The sequence below is a fragment of the Lissotriton helveticus genome, chromosome 5_1, assembly GCF_964261635.1.
Source record: "Lissotriton helveticus chromosome 5_1, aLisHel1.1, whole genome shotgun sequence".
NCBI classification, from domain to species: domain Eukaryota; kingdom Metazoa; phylum Chordata; class Amphibia; order Caudata; family Salamandridae; genus Lissotriton; species Lissotriton helveticus.
Window position 1 is genome coordinate 417,446,644 of NC_136065.1, and position 15,475 is coordinate 417,462,118.

Below are 15,475 nucleotides of genomic sequence, written 5' to 3' on the forward strand. Positions count from 1 at the left end.
ATTAAATATTTAATTAAATCATATAATTGGAAATTAAATATCAAGTAGTAATTAATTGGTAAGTAATTATTATTAATTAGTTAATTGGAAATAGAATATTGTTAATTAATTAATATAATTGGTAATACAATTTTAAGTAGTCATTAATTGGTAATTAATTATTATTAATTAGTTAATTGGAAATTGAATAATATTATTTAGTTATTGAATTTATATAATTGGTAATAAAATTTTAAGTAGTAATTAATTGGTAATTATTTATTATTAATTAGTTAATTGGAAAATAAATATTCTTAATTAGTTAATTATTATAATTTTGTTTAAATTTTGTATTACTAATAAATTGATAAATAATTAATATCAATTAGTTAATTAAATTATTTAGAGTAATAGTTATATATATACAAGTTGTTATAGTTAGTTACATAATTGGGGGAAATTCATTAATAATTAAATAAAAAAAATTACAGTTAATGTGCTAAAATATTTTTATCCTTGTTATTGGTATAAATTGTACATAATGTTTGGAGCGGGATGTTGGGTTAATAGGGGATAAGGGTGGGGAGTAATTTAAAAATAAAAATTGATTATGATATGTTTCTGATAAATTTAAATTATCAATTATTTGGTTATCAATAAATATATTTTTAATAAAATCATATAATTTGGTACATATTTATCATTAGTAAATAATTAGTAATTAATTAATAATAATTAGTTAATTTTATTATTATTTATACAAATATGTTTTTTTATAATTTGTTATTATTAAATATTTGTTTGGGAATAAATATTATAAATAATTACATTCAATTAATTACAGATACTTTGCTAATATATTAACTTATTATTTTTTGTTAATAATACATTAATAGTTAATTACATAATATTATTTACATTTGGGTACAGGAGGAATTTTTGTTTTCAGGGTCAGTTTTCTCTCTTTAGGTAAAGGGTTTTTTTTATGTTTCAGGGTCAGTTTTCAGTTTTCTGGTAAAGGGGTATTTTAAGAGTTCAGGGTCAGTTTTCAGTTTGTAGGTAAAGTGGTATATTTAAGGGTCAGGGTCAGTTTTCAGTTTTTGGGTAAAAGGGTATTTTAAGGGTTCAGTGTTAGTTTTAAGTTTGTGGGTAAAGGGGTATATGTAAAGTTCAGGGTCAGTTTTCAGTTTTTGGGGGAAGGGGTATAATTAATGTTCAGGGTCAGTTTTCAGTTTTTGGGTAAAGGGGTATTTTTAGTGTTCAGGGTAAGTTTTCAGTTTGTGGGTAAAGGGGTATTTTTATGTTTCAGGGTCAGTTTTCAGTTTTATGGTAAAGGGGTATTTTAAGAGTTCAGGGTCAGTTTTCAGTTTGTGGGTAAAGTGGTATATTTAAGGGTCAGGGTCAGTTTTCAGTTTTTGGGTAAAAGGGTATTTTAAGGGTTCAGGGTTAGTTTTAAGTTTGTGGGTAAAGGGGTATATGTAATGTTCAGGGTCAGTTTTCAGTTTTTGGGGGAAGGGGTATAATTAATGTTCAGGGTCAGTTTTCAGTTTTTGGGTAAAGGGGTATTTTTAGTGTTCAGGGTAAGTTTTCAGTTTGTGGGTAAAGGGGTATATTTAAGGTTCTGGGTCAGTTTGCAGTTTTTGGGTAAAGGGGTATTTTTAGGGTTCAGGGTCAGTTTTCAGTTTGTGGGTAAAGGGGTATATTTAAGGTTCAGGGTTAGTTTTCAGTTTTTGGGTAAAGGGGTTTATTGAAGCTTCAGGGTCAGTTTTAAGTTTGTGGGTAAATGGGTATATTTTTAGGTTTAGGGTCAGTTTTCAGTTTTTGGGTAAAGGGGTATATTTAATGGGTCAGGGTCAGTTTTCAGTTTTTGGGTAAAGGGGTATTATTTTGGGTTCAGGGTCAGTTTTCAGTTCTTGGGTAAAGGGGTATATTTTGGGTTCAGGGTCAGTTTTTACTTTTTGGCTAAAGGGGAATTTTTAGGGTTCAGGGTCAGTTTTCTGTTTTTGGGTAAATGTGTATTTTTTAGGGTTCAGGGTCAGTTTTCAGTTTTTGGATAAAGGAGAATTTTTTGAGTTCAGGGTCAGTTTTTAGTTTTTGGCTAAAGGGGTATTTTTAGGGTTCAGGGTCAGTTTCCAGTTCTTGGGTAAAGGAGTATATTTTTGAGTTCATGGACAGTTTTTAGTTTTAGGTTAAAGGGGTATTTTTAGGGTTCAGGGTCTGTTTGGGTATATAAAGTGTGAGAAAAATTATTATAAATATTACAAATATTTGAAATTTTTGAGTGACAAATACTTGCTATTTTAAATGCTAATAATAATTTTTGGAACTATTCAGCAAAAAATATACAAAAAAAATATGTTTATAATATTTATACAATATATATAAATATTTGACAATTTTTACTCAATAACATTATACTAAAGTAGCTATTCTAATTTATACATGGTCAGTATTCAGCACCTTTCAAGATATTCTTTTCACTTGAGTAGGAATAGTAAATAATAATTGGTCAGTGTCCAGCAACTTCTCTGATAATACTTTGACTGGAGTAGGAATAGCAATTATTAATTGGTCAGTGTCCAGCACATTTGCATATAAATTTATTTAGTGTGTTATTATATTACAAGAAAATGCAAAATGGATGTTTTCACAAAACTTTATTAAAAGTTTTGTTATTTTTTCATGTGTAATACAATACAATCACTATCAAATATAACATAAAGATTTTTGGAAAGGTTGTATTTGCAGAATAACACATTATCATTTATGTACATGTTTTAATTTGTGACACAAAAATTTTTCACAACATTTTTTATGTCAAAACAAAATCTTATTATCAATCACTTTCTGTTACAAGTATTTATATTTAAATAAATAAAATACCTGTTTTTTTCTGTTTCTTCCATTTATATTTAATAATGTTAATATTAGATATTAATATTATTAAATATTTATTTTAAATATTTACATTTGTATAAAGTATCATGACAATTATTATATTTGCTCAAGATATGGAAATACTAATTAAGACATTTTTTTACACATATTTCTGACAATGTTGTTTTTAAATTATACATATAAATATATAATGTTGTTAACTTTATAACTGTAAAGGGGAATAATATGTATAATAATAATATCTGGTATTGGTAAAAGATTATTTATGCTATTATATACTTTTATAATACTTAGACATTATTATTTAAAATTTATAATTAATTAATAAAAATAATAACACATATAATTATTATTATTATTATTAATTAATAAACGTAAACATTTATCTTTTCTTTTCAGAAATACATACATTCAGAGAAATAAAAATACATTATTTAAGGCAATTATTTATATAGGAAATGGTTATAAATTTTATATTAATAATAATAAATAAGTTATATTATTTATTATTATTAATTATTAACAAAAAAATTAATCATGTTTAGTTATAAAGAAACACAAATTTGTTCCTATTAATGTACACAAAATTAAATTTTTTACATATATTATTTCAAGTGTTACATAATTATTTAATATTATTAATATATATTAATTACTATATATTAATTAATATTTTTTTTTTTTTTTAAACAGTTTAAATTATAATGAGTCTACTGTATTAATTTGTTACAATAACAATGTGTATGTATTATATTTTTAGACTATAACATTGTATTTTCTATGATACCTTCTCAAAATTGGTTTAAGGGGACTACTTTTTTACCGCGTAAGGTTATTGCGCTTCATTCAGGACTGGAGAAGCTCGCGGTTGGGTGTTGCTTCGTGTGGAGAGAGGTAAGGTAAATTTTATATACTATTTATGACTGAGTGGTAATGTGAGAGGGTATATTCGAACTGTGTAGTGTTTTTGAGTGTATGTATGAATTGTTTATGTAGCGTTTAGGTGTAATGTCGTCGTTATAGATGCGTCGTGTATGTTTTAGTTCTAGTGTTATTTGAATTGTTAGGAAATGTTTTCTTACATGGTTAATGTTAATTGTGAGTGTATTTAGAAATTTTAAAGGCTATTTGTGGGTGGGTTTCGTTATGTATGTTTTTTTACAGGTTCCGGTTCCTCGCATGAAAACTACATGGAAGGAAGCGTGTTTTTTTTGGGGAGATACTAATGTATGACTTATTATGGTTATATTTTAACGTGTATCTCCTATTTTTCGTGTTTGCCAGGAGCGGATTTTAATAATTTTTACCTTTATTTCGGGTTTTTTGAGGGTTTCGTATTGGATTGATACATTGGTATGCGTCAACGTTTTTTTAAAAGTTGTGTGTATATCACTTTAAATAATAAAGTGTCCACACTACAGTTTTCGGGATTTCCTGGAGCGTTTATTTTATTTTAACATTATTTTCGAGTTTTTGATCGTTTCTCATATTGGATTTCTCTTACTTTGTAATGGATTGTATGGATTGTATTTTGCTTCATTACGTCTCTGTCATCTACAAAAATAGTACGTAATTTTATATTTCTATTTATTGGGTGGGAAATGTCGATCTTTATGTAATGTGTATGTGTGAGGTAATTATAAATATTGCATATTTGTTCTGAAATAATGTCCAAAATTTTGATAAGTTTGTAAAACAAATATGTATTATTTATAATTGTTTAGAAATGTTTATGATTGTTATATGTACCATTATTGTAAGAAGATATTAGTATATTTTGTAGACATTTTTAAAGTAGGGTTTTAGCTATTATTGACAGATATTCTAATCCTCTAGTTGTAGGGTATAGTGTGACTTGACTTTGCAGTTGTCGGAACATTTGTTTAGTTTGTTTACTTAGTTTTGGACCAATTTGGGTCACTGATTGTTCCATTCTTAGTTCTTGATAGCTTTGTTCTTTTATCAAAGCTTCTAGTAGGTTAGGGAATGTGGGTCTTGTTCTGCTTGTGGTAGCTTGGAAAGCATTATGCCACCCTTCTACACTGTTGTTGGTTTTTGCCTCTTTGTTTAAAGTACTAAGATAGACATTCCACCAAGGGATTTGGAATTTGGGTTGGCGTCGATGTCCAGATCTGTGCAACCTTCCCACCCAAGTATCTTCGAAATAATCCAGTAATGGGGTTAGTTTATCTTCATTTCTCTTGTAATATGTGCTGTCAATTAATAAATTATAGTGTTCCGCTACATCGGTAACAGGAACGTAGGCCAGTGCTATCAATTTTTTAATTTGATAGGCAAAGGTGCTATCTGTTGAGTACAAAATACTTAAAGTTGATTTTTGGAGATGTCTCCATATGCTCTGATTGAAATGATAGTAACAACTCTGGATTGCTGTGTGGGGAAATATTTTCAAAATGCTATTTATCATAGCTAATTCGAAATCAATAATTATTTTTTCTGGAAAATAATTATTGATTTCATTTTTGAGAACATTTAATATTTCTGTGTAAGTGTTTTGCTGTTTGTTTGGTAGCAAACAGTAAATGAAAGGGATGTTATAGTTATGGTATAACCCGTGGATGGAATATAGTTGATAAAAAGGTTTTGGGCATGGTTTAAATGTTCCATCCATCATCCATTGGGGACACTGTTGGATTTTTCTTAAATTACTTGCAGTTGCAAACATTATGATTCTGTTTGTACTGCTTTCATTGTCAAAAAGGATAAATTTGTCTTTATTGTGTGTGATGGACATTTCTGGTGAAATAATAATTTCCTCAAAAGTAGTAGGGTTGGGTGGAGTTGTGGAAGTGCGTCTTTTAGTGTATGCAATTGTGCGTTTTAGTGAGTCAATAGAGGGTAGTTGACCTGAAGCATGGGCTGGGACTTTTAACAGTTCCTCTTTAAGGATTTGTGTTGTTGGTCTATCACTTTGTGTGCTAGCAGTCTTTAAACTTTCTAAAGCATCTCTTATTTCAATTTCTGTGACATTGGGGGGATGATTGTGTTCCCTGGTAAATAGCACATTAGTTTCCTCTGTAGTAGCCCTTCCATAACATTTGTTTGAGTAATATTTTGTACATTTCCAGAAAACTTTTCTACCACTTTGTCTTTCCTGACTATAAACATAACCCATATAACATAACAGTAATTTATTTTTCTGTGACATTACAAATTCTGCACCTTCTGTCATTTTGTTTTACTTGTTCTAGGAAAGAGTAGAAAGAAACCAAATCAAATTACATATATTTCACTTAGTGGTGCAAACATAATTAATGTTGTATTTATACTTACGTTTACTAAAAGTAGTAATCACAAATGCAGTACTGTATTTAGAAGGACTTTCTTGTATGTATTTCTTTATTAACTGTTGGTATGAAAATATAGAAATGCTAAGTTAATGTATATACATAACACACGTTTTTCCTAGGAGAAAGCAGTTTTTTAATTTGCTTAGTACTACATTTGATGTGAACATTACATATACTTACTTGTTTAAATAGTTGAGTTGTAGTATTTGGTGGAGTACATCAAGGTAGTCAAGTTTAGATCTGTAGAGAAGATAGAATAAATACATGTCACATATTATAAAAATTATTTTTAACGTTGGGAAATTGGAAATATTTAAAAGTATACTAACTTCTAAATATGTACTTTTCTTTGCTGTAGGTAGAATAGATGTATGATGTATTCACAATATCTGTAGAGGAAACATAAAATACATAACATGGTGTTAAGAACATAGTTCTTGTTTATTTCTGAAGTTTTACACTAATTGATGTATACTTACATTTTTTACAAGGGTAGTCTTGTCTTTTGGTATAGTTGATGTAGGATGTATTTATTTGATCTGTAGGGAAGATGTAATATGCAAGATATGTTGTTTAGAAACTAGCATTTTACATTTTGGTTGTTTAATAACAAAAACATATATACTTACATGTTTATTTAGTGTAGTTCTATACATTTGTAGTGTTGAAATCGGAAAATCGCTGAATATCTGTGAATAAAATGTTTTAAGTAAAGTATGAATCTTGTGAAATAGTGTTTAAAAACAGCTGTTGTTGTAGAACAGAGCATTAATATTTACTTACTATCTTATTTTGCAGGGGAAGAAATAGGAGCAGGTATTAGGATTTTGTTTGCAGTAGTTTCTATCAGAAAAGTAGGAGGAGATAAAAATTACATAAGTGGAAGAGTTAGGAGATATAAGTAAAATAGTAGACTACTAATTTAGATTTTTAAATAATGCAATGTAACTTACTTGAATGATTAGCTAGTGAGCTGGATCTTTAAAGATGTTTGTTCAGGAACAAAATCTTCATAGTGTTGGCATCTTCTTTCTATAGAGTTAGCAGCAGCAAATGGTAGAATGGATTTATCCTTTTTATAGTATGTGTATTTTGTGTGCTTGGATTTGATTGGTTGTAGGATGAAAGGAAGAATTGTATAGGCTAGTTTGAAATTTTTTTAAGTTAATTGGTGTGTTTGTTGATGTGAGAATGGTGGTATGTGGTGGTTTCCGCATTAAAGCAGGTTAGTTGTTAAATAAAATAGATGTGTAAGTATAAAAATATTATGAAAATTTTAGTTACATGTAAAGATTCTTTTTCAAATGATATAACCAATTTAATATAATGTATAGGAAATGATGATAAATAGTAATGTTATAAAAGTAACAGGTTTTATATGTAAAATGTTTTTTGTATAGAGCAATGACTTTTATAGATGAGTAATATGGTATTTTAGACATGAAAGGGTACAAAAAATAACTCGATATTTGTTTAGAAACGATATTTTTGTACTCTATATTTTAGTAGTCGATATTTTGGTAGTGTTAGGTGTAATTTCATGAACAACGATATATTAGTAGTCGATATTTAATAAGACAATATTTATGTACTCGATATTCTAAGTACTCGATATTTTGTAGTCGATATTTTTGTATTTTGTGTAATAAGTATACAAAGTCGATATTTTTGTAGTCGATAATTATTCAACGATATTATTGCTAGTCGATAATGTGACCGTCGATAATATTTCAGTGATCCGAAAATTACGTCAGGTTCCCCGCTGATCCCCTTAAACAGACCAATTTAGGAAAGTGCTTCCTGCTATCATGTCCCCCTTGGGGAAGGTAATAAACATGTCACTCACCACGGCAACCATGTCCAGAGCTTGGAAACAAGCCAAGGTGCTATCTCTGCTTAAAAAGCCCTTGCTGGACCCGGCCAAACCAGAAAACTATGCCCCCATTTCCTTACTCCCCTGGGTAGCTAAGATCACAGAGGCTTATGTCAACTCTCTCCTATCAGACTTTCTGATCAGGAACAGCACGTTGGACCCCTACCAGAATGACTTTCGACCTGGCCACAGCACAGAGTCTGCCTTCCTGGCTGTGACAGAACACCTCTGGCTCAGCATTGGATGCTACGCAAACGTCGGCCCTGATTCTTTTGGATCTCAGTGCCGCGTTTAACACAGTGTCTCGTGCCATTTTGTTACAATGCCTGGAGGAGGCAGGGAGTGCCGGTCCGGCCTTGGAGTGGCTCACCTTGTTCCTCAGTGAGAGGTTGTTTGTGGTTACTGTCCCTCTCTTTGCCTCGGGCATACATCCCATACAAAAAAGGGGTCCCATAGGGTTCCTCCCTGAGCCCCCTGGTATTTATTCTCTACGTTCAACCTTTGGCTGAGGGGGCTAGGAACAGGGGACTGACCATGGTCTTCTACGCTGATGATACTCAGTTGGTGGTAGCACTCTCAAATGACACCGAGAGGGATGTCCTGAAATTTCGGGGCGACCTGGCAGCAGTCGCCGAGTGGATTACCATCAACTGCCTCCAGCTGAATGCCAACAAGTCAGAGGTATTGTTGGTAGGGAAGGACCAGGGTCTGTGGAGTGAACTCTGGGGGCCGGAAAGGCTTGGTAGTACCCCCCCTCCCAAGCAGGGGGTGGCTTGACTCATCCCTGAGCTACCAAGTTCAAACCAAAAAATGTGTCAGGGATTGCTTCGGGCTTTTACTGGGGCTCAGACCACTATTGGGCTTCTTTGACCCACCCACACGTCAGACCATCATTCAGGCCTCAAAAATGACCAGATTGAACTATGCCTGCTCTTTGTATCTAGGGTCAAATAAGGCCAAAATTGTGAGGCTACAAAGGGCCCAGAACGCAGCAGCAAGAACCCTGCTTGGCCTGCTCGGGTCCTGCCCGGTGTCAGACACCATCCGCAGGCTGCATTGGGTGCAGGTGGCCAGGATAATTGAATTCAAGGCACTTTGAATCACTTTCAAAGCCATGAAATTGACCACCCCTAGTATCCTGGCCAACCTAGTTTCTCCCTACATCCCCGCACGTCACCTCCGCTCAATAGGTCAACCCCTAGGTTTCGGAGAGTGCGGGCGGGAGGCTGCTCCTTCCACAGTAGGACGCCCTACCTCTGGAACTGGCTGCCTATCCGGAATCTTAGCAACTAGTTAGAATTCAGGAAGGTCATTAAAACACACCTGTTTCCCGCAGTGTAGCCTGTGCCCCTACTCCACCCTATCGTGTCAATTGCTCTGCTGTCAGCGCTGGGATGCCCCCTTTGCTGGGGCAGCTGTTGCACTATACAAATTGTGGTAACATTAACATTAACAGTAGACGAGCCACAGCATCTTTGACTTTACATGCTTTCTCTATCCAAACCCCCTTCCCCCTGGAATTTACCACTGTGACATTGTCTCCTACCGTAAACTGAGCGCAAATCTCGTGAGGATTCAGGAACTAGCGCTGCCGCCCCATTGAAATCATCTGGGAGCTAGGTAGGTGGCCTATGACAATTGTGCTTGACCTTAATTCAATACAAATCAAGTGCAAGTAGTTGACGGCGGTTGGTGCTATTTTGACTTTTAAAAAATCACATCTTCTGTTTCCCTTATCAATGTTGGTGTCATTTTATTTATTAGAATCTACTATATATTTCTACATTCATTTGGGATTTTTCTTGGGTTGTGTTTTGACTTCATTACTGTTTTGGCACTGCATAAATACTTATTGTCCTGTGCCATAGATAACACAGAGGTTGAGTTCAGATTCATTTATTATCTTTAAAGGTTCACCATGACAAGGTTTATACTTAATATTTGACATAAGTACTCACCTCTCTCAAGTAATATCTACTTGTCTTATCCTTTCCATCTGTACTAATAATGTTATTGGCAACTTATGATCTAACTAGTGCACCCAGGGTGTCACCGTGAAGCTCACCCCCCACTTATCACATTGCCTTTATATATAGCTCTAAGTAGTCTACTAAAAAGTCTGCAAATTTCCAAGCAAGTCCGGCAAGTAATGCATTGTCTGCGATGCTAGTAAATCTCCTCTGTCGGTCTTTTATCTTGTCTTATAGCCTGCTTAGATGTTTCCTTAAAGTTCCTAACACCCCAGCATTCTTTGCAATATATTTAACCTGCATATTGTTTTTGAGTGCTTCCCATAGCATTCATACTACAATCTACTAACTCCTCAGTCAGCTTGAAGTATTCTATATTAGATAATTTCAAATCATCTTTTAAGAAGCTGTAAAATAAAGCTGTAGACAGGAAATATACTGAATGAAGATTAGACGGTCCCGCCAGCTTGAACCCACCCTTCACTGGAACATAATCTGATAATATTCATGCAAGTTTCCCTAATCTACCAACCCAAGCACTAAACTCCCTACTGGCAATATATAATCTAGTTGTAATAATGTACCATACAATGAGGAATGAAATGTATACTCTTTGTTGGTATTGTGTTTGCAACTCCACAACTGCTTCAATCTTCTAGGGCCTGATTCACAAAAGTAATCTGAGACATAATCCTAACTTTACGACTTTAGGTATTCATAAAAGGCATTTAGTAGTAGCAAAGTTAAGATTCCTAACTTTACCACTAATAAATGCCTTTTGTGAATACCAAAAGTTGTAAAGTTAGGATTTTTCTCAGTTTAGTAGTAGTAAAGTTGGGAATCCCAACTTTACTACTACTAAACCGAGAAAAATCCTAACTTTACAACTTTCGGCATGCACAATAGGCATTTAGTAGTACTAAAGTTAGGAATCCTAACTTTACTACTACTAAATGTCTTTTGTGAATACCAAAAGTCGTAAAGTTAGGATTTTGCCTTTGTTTAGTAGTAGTAATGTTAGGACTCCTAACTTTACTACTACTAAATGTCTTTTGTGAATACCGAAAGTCGTAAAGTTAGGATTTTGTCTCAGATTACTTTTGTGAATCAGGCCCCTAGTTATCACCATTAGATGCACAGCTGCCAAATGTCATTTATCCAGTTCCACAGTCACATGCAAACTGCCTGGTAGAATTCAGGTGTGTCATCAGTTGGACCGTAGATGTTTAAAATATGGGTGAGCTATAAACTTCCTTGAACTATCAACGTACACCGTTCTTTATCCACCACTCCCCAAAGAGGCCTAAAGGCAGTGGTTCATTTAATAATGGTTATCACCTCTCTTGTATACCTGGAGAATAAGAATCTATGGGTGTCCATCTGGTCACAAACACTTGCTCGCTGTTAATAGCCAGATGTGTTTTTTGTAAAAGAGCAATGGCAATGTAATGTCAACGAAGATATGCTAATAATTGTCTTGCCATTCATTGGTTATTTAAACTATAATATTCCAAGTAAGTATGCCGTATTTCCTTTCCATCTAAGGATTCTTTTGCACCACAGTTTGCATCTTACAACTGCCTAATTAGATTCTACATTACAACAGCAAACATAATATACATTTCTTATCTGCACTATGCACATGGTACACAATCTTGCACAGCACTAAAGTATTCACCCTGGTTCTCTCCTTAAACTACCTCACTATTTCCCTGATCTGTTTCATCTCCCTTCACATGTAGCATCACCCACAACATTCCCAACTTAAAGCCCAATTTAGCTCTGCTAACTATAAACTGTGAATTTAAGCGGTTTTTGTAGTTTGAAAATACATGTTTTAACTGAGATTTTTACCTAATATAAAATCTCTTTCTGCCACATGCATCAACATAAGGAATTGCGATTCCTAAATAGCGATTTTTAAGGAATCATAAGGAATTGCAATTCCTTATGCATGTAGGAATCACAAAATAAATTGCGATTCCTACACATTACCTATTAGCGATCCGCAAATTGTGAATTGCTATTAGGTAATGTCACTCCATTCATTGCCCATAGGAATGAATTGGAATGCATTTGCAAATTGTGATTACCAGATTGATAATCGCAAATTGCAAATCCAATTCGAAGGGTGCCAGGGGGTCTAAGGCCCCCCTGATGCACCCCCTAAAAAGGTAAGTGTGCACGCGTGGCGCATACATACACCCTAAGGGCATCTGTGTGCACCAGGTCACTTTGAAAAATGCACTTTTGTGATTTTTTCAAAGAATTTGCAAATTACCATCACATTGAAGTTTATGGTAATTAGCATGTCCTGAATGCACAGTTTGCATTTAGGGAAGTCTTGATGCATCGCAATTAGGGAATGGCAAATTGCGATTCTCTATATGCATTTGCAATTTATGTAATAGCAAATATTTGCAATTACCTAAGTTGTGAATGGAAAGCCTTTGTTGCATCAGAAAAAGCCTTTTTACCCTCGCAAACGGGACGATAGTGGCGAATCGGCCCATTTGCAAGGGCAAAAATGCTTGATGCATGTGGCCCTTCAGTACATTTCTAAGATTTTGTATAACATACCTAACTTTACTTTAAACTTAATTTCCTTTCAAAGACTTTCTAGTGTGTGAGTCACTCTCAATATATAAAAGGCAGGCCTATTAGCTCTGGCAAGGGTCGACTACATCAATAAACAAGACATGCCCATTGCTTTTGTTCTGGGATCATCACATCAATAGATAAAGGGAAGTCTGTTAGCGTTGAAATGAAGTCTGGACATCATTATTTATAGGTAAGACTGTATCAAAAGGTCTTTATCTTAAAAAATAACTTTGGCATTTTTTGCATCATCTTTAAAACGATTAAATTGCAAAATCTAAATCAAACACATTCATAATTAATATCAATGGATGCAAGGTTTGTCAAGAAACATTTAAATTAAGTATATGTATTCAAAACAACATTAAACATGTGTAAAAGTATTTATTTTACACTCCTCAGGCCACATAATGGAGTCACAAGAACAACCACATGAAACCAAAAGCTCTAGCTGTGAGAGAGCTTGAAAATAGCATAAACGTTTCCTGTGCTCATCTTCTATAGCCAGCAGGAAACATGGGGTTAATTTTTCAAACATTATCTCTTGGGGATTACTGCACAACCTGGAGCTCCGCAAAACACTGCCTGTGTGTGGTGGTAGTGGCCCTGCCCAGATTTGGGCACCAGAGCGCAAACACCTTATGGAAATAGCAGCCAGATTCATCGATGTCCCGTTTTGCGAGTCCTTAATAGCGATTATTAAGGAATCGCTATTAAAGACTCGCAAAACGGGATTCATGTAGAAATCGCAAAAAAAATTGTGATTTCTACAGCTTCCTTATTTGCGATTAGCAAATTGCTAATCGCAAATAAGGAATAACTCCCCATTCATTCCTATGGGCCTAAAGGAATGAATGGGGAGTTATTCCTTATTTGCGATTAGCAATTTGCTAATCGCAAATAAGGATGCGATTTCAAGGGTGCCAGGGGTGTCCAAAGGACACCCTGTAGCACCCCTGAAATGAAAAGGTAGACTGATGTTGCGCACACACATGTCCAAAGGACATGTGTGTGTGTAACATACAACTTAGAAAAATGCACTAAAGTTCTTTTTTCTAAGTTTTCGCTATTTACCACGAAGCCAGACTTTGCGGTAAATAGCGGCCAAAAATTGCGAATTTGCAATTCTGAAATGGTTCATGAATTGCATTTAAGGAATCTCAAATAGAGATTCCTTAAAAGCAATTCCTCGCAATATAGCGATTTCGCATTTTGCGAGTTTTGCATTTGGGATGATGAATCCCAAATGCAAAAATTGCGCTCGCAAAGGGCCAGATTCCCAGAATCTGGCCCTTTGCGAGCCGATTTTCCCTTGATGAATCTGGCTGTTGGTCTACAAAGGGCGTTATTGGGCATTCCTTTGCTGGAGTCATGAACAATAATTGAGCAGCTCTGACCACTCATTTGTCATTCATTTTGACAGACTCATGTCAATTTGTTTTTGGGAGGTGTCCCGGTCCCACCTAGGATACTCTCAGCTTCTTTTGTCTTTGAGGGCTAAAGGGGAAAGCACCAAGGCTTCTGTCGTGTCGTGATGCAGTCTAGTGGTTGGGGGGCGGAGCTAGGGAGGAGGAACAGGAATAGGAGGGACAAGGACGGAAGGATCAGTTATGAGCAGGCATGATAGAATAAAGGTCATGTTGCAACCTGCTCCTGGCTCCTGTAGTGATTAAGGGGAAGGCACGACAATGGCGACGAGGATGGGATAAGTACTGAAACCCACAGTGCCTATAAACCCCTGCCGCCTGTAAGCGGCCGTGAACAGAGAGCCTGCAGCCTGTGCCAGCGTGGCGCATGTGGAACGCGAAACCCGAAGGACTCACACGCTGCCCAAAGCGGTGTCCGGCGGACTCCACCAAGCTGCTTGCCTAAGTGAAGAAGACACCCGGCGTGCGACGCCTAAACCAGCCAGAAGTGTGTCCAAAGTGGAAATCCGCGCGGAAACGGCGCGAAAATCGGGAAGCACCCAACAAACAGCTGCACCGATTGCAAATGAGAGGGTAAGTCAGCCTGGTCCAAAGCTCCGTGGCTGGAAAGCTGCGTGGAGCGCTGAGGAACTCGCAAGATAGACAAGCGGTGCGATTAACACTGCAGCTGGAAAGAAGCCCTGTCCCGGGCACCAGCCAGGACGTGGTCACCGTCGTGACCCGTGTGCCCCACGAAGCCGCCGCCCATAGACTGAGGCCAGCTGTAAACGAGTAGCCCCACGATCAGGTGATCGTGTAGAGCCCCGCATGACCAGCGTGGCTGAGCGCTGCAACCATAGCCCGAGAGCGCTGGTTCGCGCCAAAACAGCGCGAGTGCACCGTGAATACCCCTGGAGGGTTTGAGGTCAAAGAGGAAACTGGGAGCCCAATCCAGCCCTCCTGAAGCGCCCTGAGGAGTGAGGGGAGTCCAGAGAAGCGAGGGACCCCTGTGGAGGCGCCGGAAGGAAAGCGCCGATTTGCCGACATCGGGGCTCACCCCTGATGCGTGAGGGACGGCACGTGGACAAAAGAAAGACGTCGGGAATCTTTCCCTGGCTTACCTGCAGGGTGGAAAGTGGCCAAAGATCGTGGACTGCGCTGGACAAGACCTGCTGGGCATGTAAGAAGCTCCCGGTGAGTGTCTGGTGTGACTCGGTGAGCTGGAGACTGAATGCATCTCAAATCTCGTGGAGAGTGAGATTTCTGGGCGGCCATCTTGGAGTCAGGCGGGTTTTGTCCCAAACCCTGTTAAGCATCCAGAGCAGCCATTTTGAGGTCAGGCAGGCTGAGGTGGAAACAAGCATTGGCAACTGTGAGGCAAATTGTGAAGCAACAAACCCAAGCAAATACAAGCCCTAAATGCAAACTTGAACACAAGAA